Genomic DNA, 7,642 nt, shown 5'->3' with positions numbered 1-7,642 from the left:
TGAATTGGCTACTTCATACCATTTTTCCTTTAGAAAATCACACAAGATCAGATTTTTTATATTTGATTTCCTATGCTGGCTTTTTGTTTGACTTTTAATCAATACAATCTATTAAATCTTTTCATTTCAGCGTCACTTACATTTTAATATGTTTTTCAATTAATTACATGTTGGGTAGCTTTGATTTGATTTGCTATCTTCCCCATTTCAAATTATTTCAGCTTTCACTCATTAATTTCAAATTAGTTTTCTTCTTCCCCATTTTTCACGCTGGAGGCAAAAGTCATTATTGGTTTCAAATTATTTCATCGTTCAATTGTTAATGGTTTGTTTTCTAACAAATAATCATCTTTAAATTTATTTCAAAAATAGTTTAGCAAAGTTATTTATTTATTACAAAACAAAATCGAAAATAGTTTATATATGAATTGATTTATTCTAAATAGTTTGCTGGTTTGCGATCCGACTTTTCGGACCATCTTACTTTTTAAAATTTTAGAAAATTCTTTAGAAAACTTGGAGTAATTTTTTTTTTTTTTTTTTTTTTTTTTAACACATCGAATCAAGACGAACCAAAATTTTAAAGATCTTAAAAAGAAACAAAAACATTTAAGAAAAATATGAAGATTGCATATCAAACATTTCATGAGAATTACTTAACCAAAATTGAAAATACGAATTTGAAACAAAGCATAGCAGCAAACATATTAAAACATAATCCATAATCTAAATCTCAACCAAATTAGAAAACTCTTTAAAATTTCATAACTTTGAAATAATTGAAAATAAAAACTTTAAAAATTTATTTCTTAAAGACTTATAGCGGAAGACTTATTCTGTAAATGAAAAACCATAACCCAACCCTCTCGCTATCGACGCCGCTAGTCCGCCCTGCTCAGTTCCTTGTAAGCTGTTTACCTACAACACAAACGTATATTTTTTTTTAAGAAATGAGCTTACGCTTAGAGAGAATAATATAAAGCTCACAAAATAAAAAGAGTAATGCAATGCATGAACCAGTTATTAGTATTTTAAAACTAACTGGTGACTTTATCCATCTTTTCTTGATTCTATCAACTTTTAATTCGGGGTGCCCCTAAGGTAGTCGTACCTATTTCAGTGCGCACTTTAGAGACGAAGATATGTGGTTGCAAGGTCCCACACTTCGCTCTGTCTAATAAACATATTAGGGCATCGGCCCGAGAAATTTCCCCATTTGGGCCTATAAGTCGGCTCGAAAAATCTCCTTAAGACCTCCGTAGCTCGAGGCGGTACGACTCCCTTACTTATCTTTATATTTTCACTTTTTTTTTGTGACATGCATGAATGACGTATGACATAAAATATACATGATAACATGACTAGAAATAAGAACATGATATAAGTATTCTAATTATAAGATATCATCACATAACATACCATACCATACCATATCATATCATCACATAATATAACATACCATACCATATCATAAACTCAGCATATCATAACATATCATTCATAATGTATCATACCATAACACACATATGTCAAACAATCGCACAATAACAATTTTAAAAAACTATTATAAACCCATTCATATCATATACTTATCGTATTTTATTTTGAACTAAGTGTTGCAGTGAGATTATTCTCACCTTGAAAAAACGGGAATAAAGCTCTTTGGGTCGAAGACGGATTGGAAGCTCTACTTGAAACGAAACCTAATCGGGGTAAAAGACTATCGGGAATCAGCTAAGAAAAGGATTCAAGACATACTTTCGATTCTGGAAGTTTTCAGAAACGACATTCAAAGTGAAATTACAAAAATATCATTGGCTATTAGGGTTTCGGTGAAAAACTAAAACTCTGAGAACACTTCTGTTGAAATTTCAGTACGTGAAAACATAATTTTGATCACTTTTTGTAAAGGCACCACGGCCAAAATCATTTTTTAACTATTTATTAAAAATAAAAGAAGTGCTAAAATCTAACTTTAAAATTTTTGCCAAAAACTGTCTGCGCACCGTTTTTAAAATAATTAGAAAATATTATGTATTTTATAAAAATATTTGTCCATTAAAGATTTAGATAGAGTACATTTAAACCTAACTTTTCCAAAAAGAATGAACGCAAAACCATAATTTTTGAATCTACAGTAAACATTTAAAGTCTGAAAATCGGAAATAGGTCTCAGGTCTGCGCATTGATTTGAAAATAATCGGAAAATATTATGTATTTCATAAAAATATTTTTCGATTAAAGATTTAGATAGAATACATTGAAACCTAAATTTTCCAAAGAGAATAGATGCAAAATAATAATTTTTGAAACCAGAGCAAGCGTTTTAAGAAACCATTTTTAAGGAATCCGAAGTAGATAGAAAAAAAACATACCTATTTAGAGCTACGAATTTCCAAACAAAGAGATATATGGGGGAAGGAGAGTAGAGAAAAAGCGTGAAAAGAAAATGATGAGATGTTTATATATATATATATATATATATATGGTTTGATTAAACCCTAAAAACCCAAAACTAATACTACTTCTACTCACATATTGATTATTATTAATATATATTTATAAAAATATAATATATGCACGTAGTAACATTATTTAGATTACTTATTATATTTATATAAGTAATATATGCATAACATTATATTATATTATATTGTATTATATTATATAACGTAATATTAATATATATATATATATTACTTTTATATCACATATCACATGTACATAAACTTTAATTTATAATCATAATATATATATATAATAATAATATATATATATATATATATTTATATAATAATATATGTTAAGTATGTATACATACGCACAAGAACTTATTTATAATATATAACTTATATATATTATATCCATATTTTGAAATCTAAAGAGTATATTAAAAATAAAAAACACTCTAAAACAAACATAAAAAAAAAAAAAAAAAAAAAACTTCAAAAACTACCACATAAATAAATCATTCACTACTACTTTATTTTAAAAAATACTAACGTCACTCGAACACCAAAATTTTAGCTTTTTTATAAAGCTTAAAATTTGGGATTTCACGGTTTATTTTCTAACAAATAGACAAATAGTCATATTTATTTTTTCAAAAATAGTTCTAAATTTTTTTTATTTATTATAAAAACAAAAATAGCACAATAATTATAAGCTCTTTTTTTTTTTTTTATTATTTACAAATAGTTATCTTTATGCAATAGTTATTTGTTTGTTCACAAATAGACGTGTTTGTTTTAAAAAAAATATTTGAGTCGTTCGTACTGAAAGCCTGAATAATAGATGTATGAGTTTTCATCTTTATGCAATAGTTATTTGTTTGTTCACAAATAGACGTGTTTGTCTTAAAAAAATATATATTTGAGTCGTTCATACTGAAAGCCTGAATAATAGATGTATGAGTTTTCTTTTTATGTTATTTTTAACAGGAGTTTCCCTTTTTATTTTCCAACTACTTAATAAATATCTCATTAAATACTTAATAAATATTTTCATTTTAAAATAAAATAGTGCTCCGAATTTAAATCTAATCATATAATATTATTACTTTTTCTTTATATGAATTAGTTTATTACTAAAAAATTTGAAGGGCAAATTAGAAAAATTGTTTTAATTAAATGGGCATATTAGCTCACTACTACAAAAACAGTTTTCCGGTGCGGATGACTTTTGGGTGCGACTATTCGCACCTAAAAGTCGCACCAATAAGACTTTCAGGTGCGAATAGTCGGACCCAAAAATCAATTAAGCGCTGGAAAATTTTCGCGAAATTTTTTGACGTTGGGTGCGACTAGTCGCACCCAAAAGTGTGGTACCACTATTGGGTGCGACCTAGTCGCACCCAATACTTTCTCTAAAGTGATAGGTGCAACTAAGTCGCACCTAAATGATCTAAAATTTTCGGCGGCCAAAACTTCCCCCTTTTTTTAGAAAATGTCAATGGGTGCGACTTTGTCGCACCCGAAACCACTGACACAGGTCATTGGGTGCGACAAAGTCACACCCAAATTCAAAAGTCTGTATAAATTATACAGCCGCTCGGGTTTTCATTTTATCCGAGCCAAACGTTAAAAAAAAACTATCTCTCCGATTTCTCTTCTCTCCCACCCCTGTCGCCGCCACCGATCGCCTCCGACCGCCACCGCTCTCTCTCTCTCTCTCTTCCATTGCTCTCTCTCTCTCTCTTCGACCGCCACCGCTCTCTCTCTCTCTTCCCAGCCTCCGACCGCCACCGCTCTCTCTCTCAGCCTCGGACCGCCACCACTTCTCAGCCTCGGACCGCTCCTTCCTCGCGCCAGACTCGATCTGAACCGGCCGGCATCGCTCTTCCTCGCGCGAGACTCGATCTGAACCGGCGCGACCCGTCGAAGCCTCAGCCAAGAAGTCCGGCCGTGAGTCTCTCAGGTATGTGTGTGTGTGTGTTCGTTTATGTGTGTTCCCGGCCGTGTGGTGTGTGTTTATGTACCGGTGTGTGTTTATGTGTGTGGTGTGTGTTCCCGTGTGCTCTATTGCAGAGCAAAACACTCTGCCCGGCCACGTCCAGGTTGAAGCCTCGCTCTTCCTCGCGCGACCCGTCGAAGTCCGGCCGTGAGTCTCTCAGCCAAGATCAAGTCTCTCAGCTCGGCGTGTTTAGGTATGTGTGTGTGTGTTTATGTGTGTGGTGTGTGTTTATGTATGTTGTGTATGTGTGTGGTGTGTGTTTATTTGTGTGGTGTGTTTATGTGTGTCCGGCCGTGAGTCTCTCAGCGAAGAAGTCTCAGTCCGGCCGTGAGTCTCTCGATCAGCCAAGAAGTCGCAGCACCGCCGCTGTCCCGCCAAGCTGTGCTCGAGACCCGCGCGCTTCAACTCCCCGTCGCAGCACCGTCGTGCCTCTCGCAGCCTCGCCGTACTCTACAGGTTAGCCTCTCGTAGTCCTTTTAATTGTGTTTTTAATTACTTTAGATTAATTGTAATTAGTATAATTAGTCTAATTGTTAATTAATTAGGTAATTAAATAGTTTTTATACGTATATATGTATTAATAATGTAGTTAGTATGATAAAATTGTTAATTTTGAAATCGAAATTAATTTGATATAATTATAAAAATTGTTAATTATGTAATTGAAATTAATTTGATATAATTGGTAAAATTGTTAATTATGTAATTGAAATTAATTTGATACAATTATAAAAATTGTTAATTATGTAATTGAAATTAATTATTTGATATAATTAGTAAAATTGGTAAAATGTTTTATGTAATTGAAATTAATTTAGTTAGTAATTTTTTAAGTTCGTAAAATTGGTAAAATGTTTTATGTAATTGAAATTAGATGAGTTGATATTGTTGAATTTTTGTTGTAATCGAGCCACGGAGGTTCGATTTAGGGTTTCGTTGATTATTAAGATAGTTTTGGATGATTTGTATATGATTTTTAAATGAGTTTGCAGGTTTTTGGTTTGTTAGAATTATAGGGGAAATTCTGCCGAAATTTCGGTATAGTTTCCAATCAATTATTCTCAAAACCCTAATTTTTTCAATTCGACTTCAAATAAAATAAAATTCATAATTTCACCTTTATAGTTCTTCGTCCCTTAATTAGTAATAACCCTTAAGCCGAACTATTCGGCATCAGCGCCAACATAAGTAATCGATTTCAGTCGTCTTCGTCCCTTAGCAACAACTATTAATAATTGTTAATTTTCTCTTTCGTTTAGCGAAATCAATGTCCAATCCAAGTAGAGATTGGATCACCGAGAACAATCGGTTGTCCTTGCAGTATAAACTCGGAGTTAATGAATTTATCCGCGCTGCAAGAAGATTTCCGAACGATAATTACGAATATCGATGTCCATGCAAGCCTTGCAACAACGTGAGATGGCACGGCATTGGGGTTGTAAGGCATCATCTGCTAAACAAAGGGTTTACCCCGGGCTACACAAAATGGTATCATCATGGCGAGGTCGTGCGTTCCGTCGGTCATCTTGAAGAAGTCCCCATCGGAGAAACAGGCCAGAGAGGAGTAGGAGGAATACATGCTGCTGTGGAGGATATAAGAGATCACGAGGATTTCGATGGTGTTACGGAGCCGGCTCCGAGCGATGTGCGTGCGGAGGAGCAAGTGGAAGACTTGTTCGCTGAGTTGGAAGCGGAATTGTACCCTGGATGCAAGGAGTTTTTGTCGTTGTCATTCTTGGTTCAGTTGATGCACCTTAAAGTCACGAACCATTGGACGAACAAGTCGTTCACAGAACTGCTGCAGCTTTTGAGGAAGTCTCATCCAGCCGGTAATCGAATACCGGAGAAGCACTACGAGGCAAAAGCGAAGCTGAAGCGTTTTGGCATGGGATACGAGATGATCGACGCGTGCATTAATGACTGTGTCCTATTCCGAAAACATCTCGCGAACGTCGACGTGTGTCCGATATGTAACGAGAGTAGATGGAAGCCAACTGGTAAGAAGATACCGCAGAAGATATTGCGATATTTTCCCTTGAAAGATCGATTGAAGCGACTGTACGCATCTCGACACACGGCGCTTCATATGGAGTGGCACGAAAGAGATCGCGTCAGGGAAGCTGGCGTTCTACGACATCCTGCTGATGGTACCGCGTGGAAGAATTTGGACGAGAGATACACAGGTTTTGCTGCAGAGCCTCGGAACGTGCGGCTTGGGCTAGCTGCGGATGGATTCAACCCGTTTGGGGATATAAGCCTATCATACAGCATGTGGCCTGTAGTATTTACGGCGTACAACTTGCCGCCTTGGTTGTGCATGAAGAAAGAGTACCTGATGCTAACGCTTCTGATCCCGGGGCCCCATTCACCAGGAAAAGACATGGATGTTTTTTTGCAGCCTGTGGTTGAAGAGTTGAAAGAACTGTGGGAGAATGGAGTCCGCGTTCGTGATGGAGCCAGAGATGAAGTGTTTCGGTTGCGTGCCGCGTTACTTTGGACGATAAACGATTTTCCGGCTAGATCGTAAGCGTTGTAGAATCTGGGTGATTCTACAACGCTTTACATAAGCGTTGTAGAATCTGGGTGATTCTACAACGCTTATGGATAAGCGTTGTAGAATCTGGGTGTTTCTACAACGCTTATGGATAAGCGTTGTAGAATCTGGGTGATTCTACAACGCTTTACAAAAGCGTTGTAGAAGAACTTAAATTTCAGATCTCCCACAACGTTACAACAACCCGTTGTAGAACCTTCGCCGCGGCACCATGTGATTTTCGCCGCGGCGAAAACTTTCTACAACGCAAGTTCAAAGCGTTGTAGAAGGATGGACCTCGCCGCGGCACGATTTAAACCTCGCCGCGGCGACAAATTCTACAACGGTTTCTTTAAAGGGTTGTAGAATAGAGTCGCCGCGGCGATGGTCCTCCCTCGCCGCGGCGAGATTATGTCGCCGCGGCTGGAAATATACTCCGCCGCGGCGAGAAGGATACCGTGGCCTAGCAGTTTTCTATGAAACTTCCTCGCCGCGGCGATGTAGGACTCCCGCCGCGGCGAGATGATCCTACAACGGTTAGAAAATCCGTTGTAGGATCCTCTCGCCGCGGCGAAGACATATTCTCGCCGCGGCGAGGTTTTTAGGTTTTCACTATATAAACCAGTTTTCAGTTTTTTTTCTCATTTTCCTCAAAAT

Source organism: Urtica dioica, chromosome 8 (genome assembly GCF_054948205.1).
Source record: "Urtica dioica subsp. dioica isolate 48M chromosome 8, U.dioica_male_clone48M_v1_H2, whole genome shotgun sequence".
NCBI classification, from domain to species: Eukaryota; Viridiplantae; Streptophyta; class Magnoliopsida; order Rosales; family Urticaceae; genus Urtica; species Urtica dioica.
Note: the sequence above shows the minus strand (reverse complement) of the source record.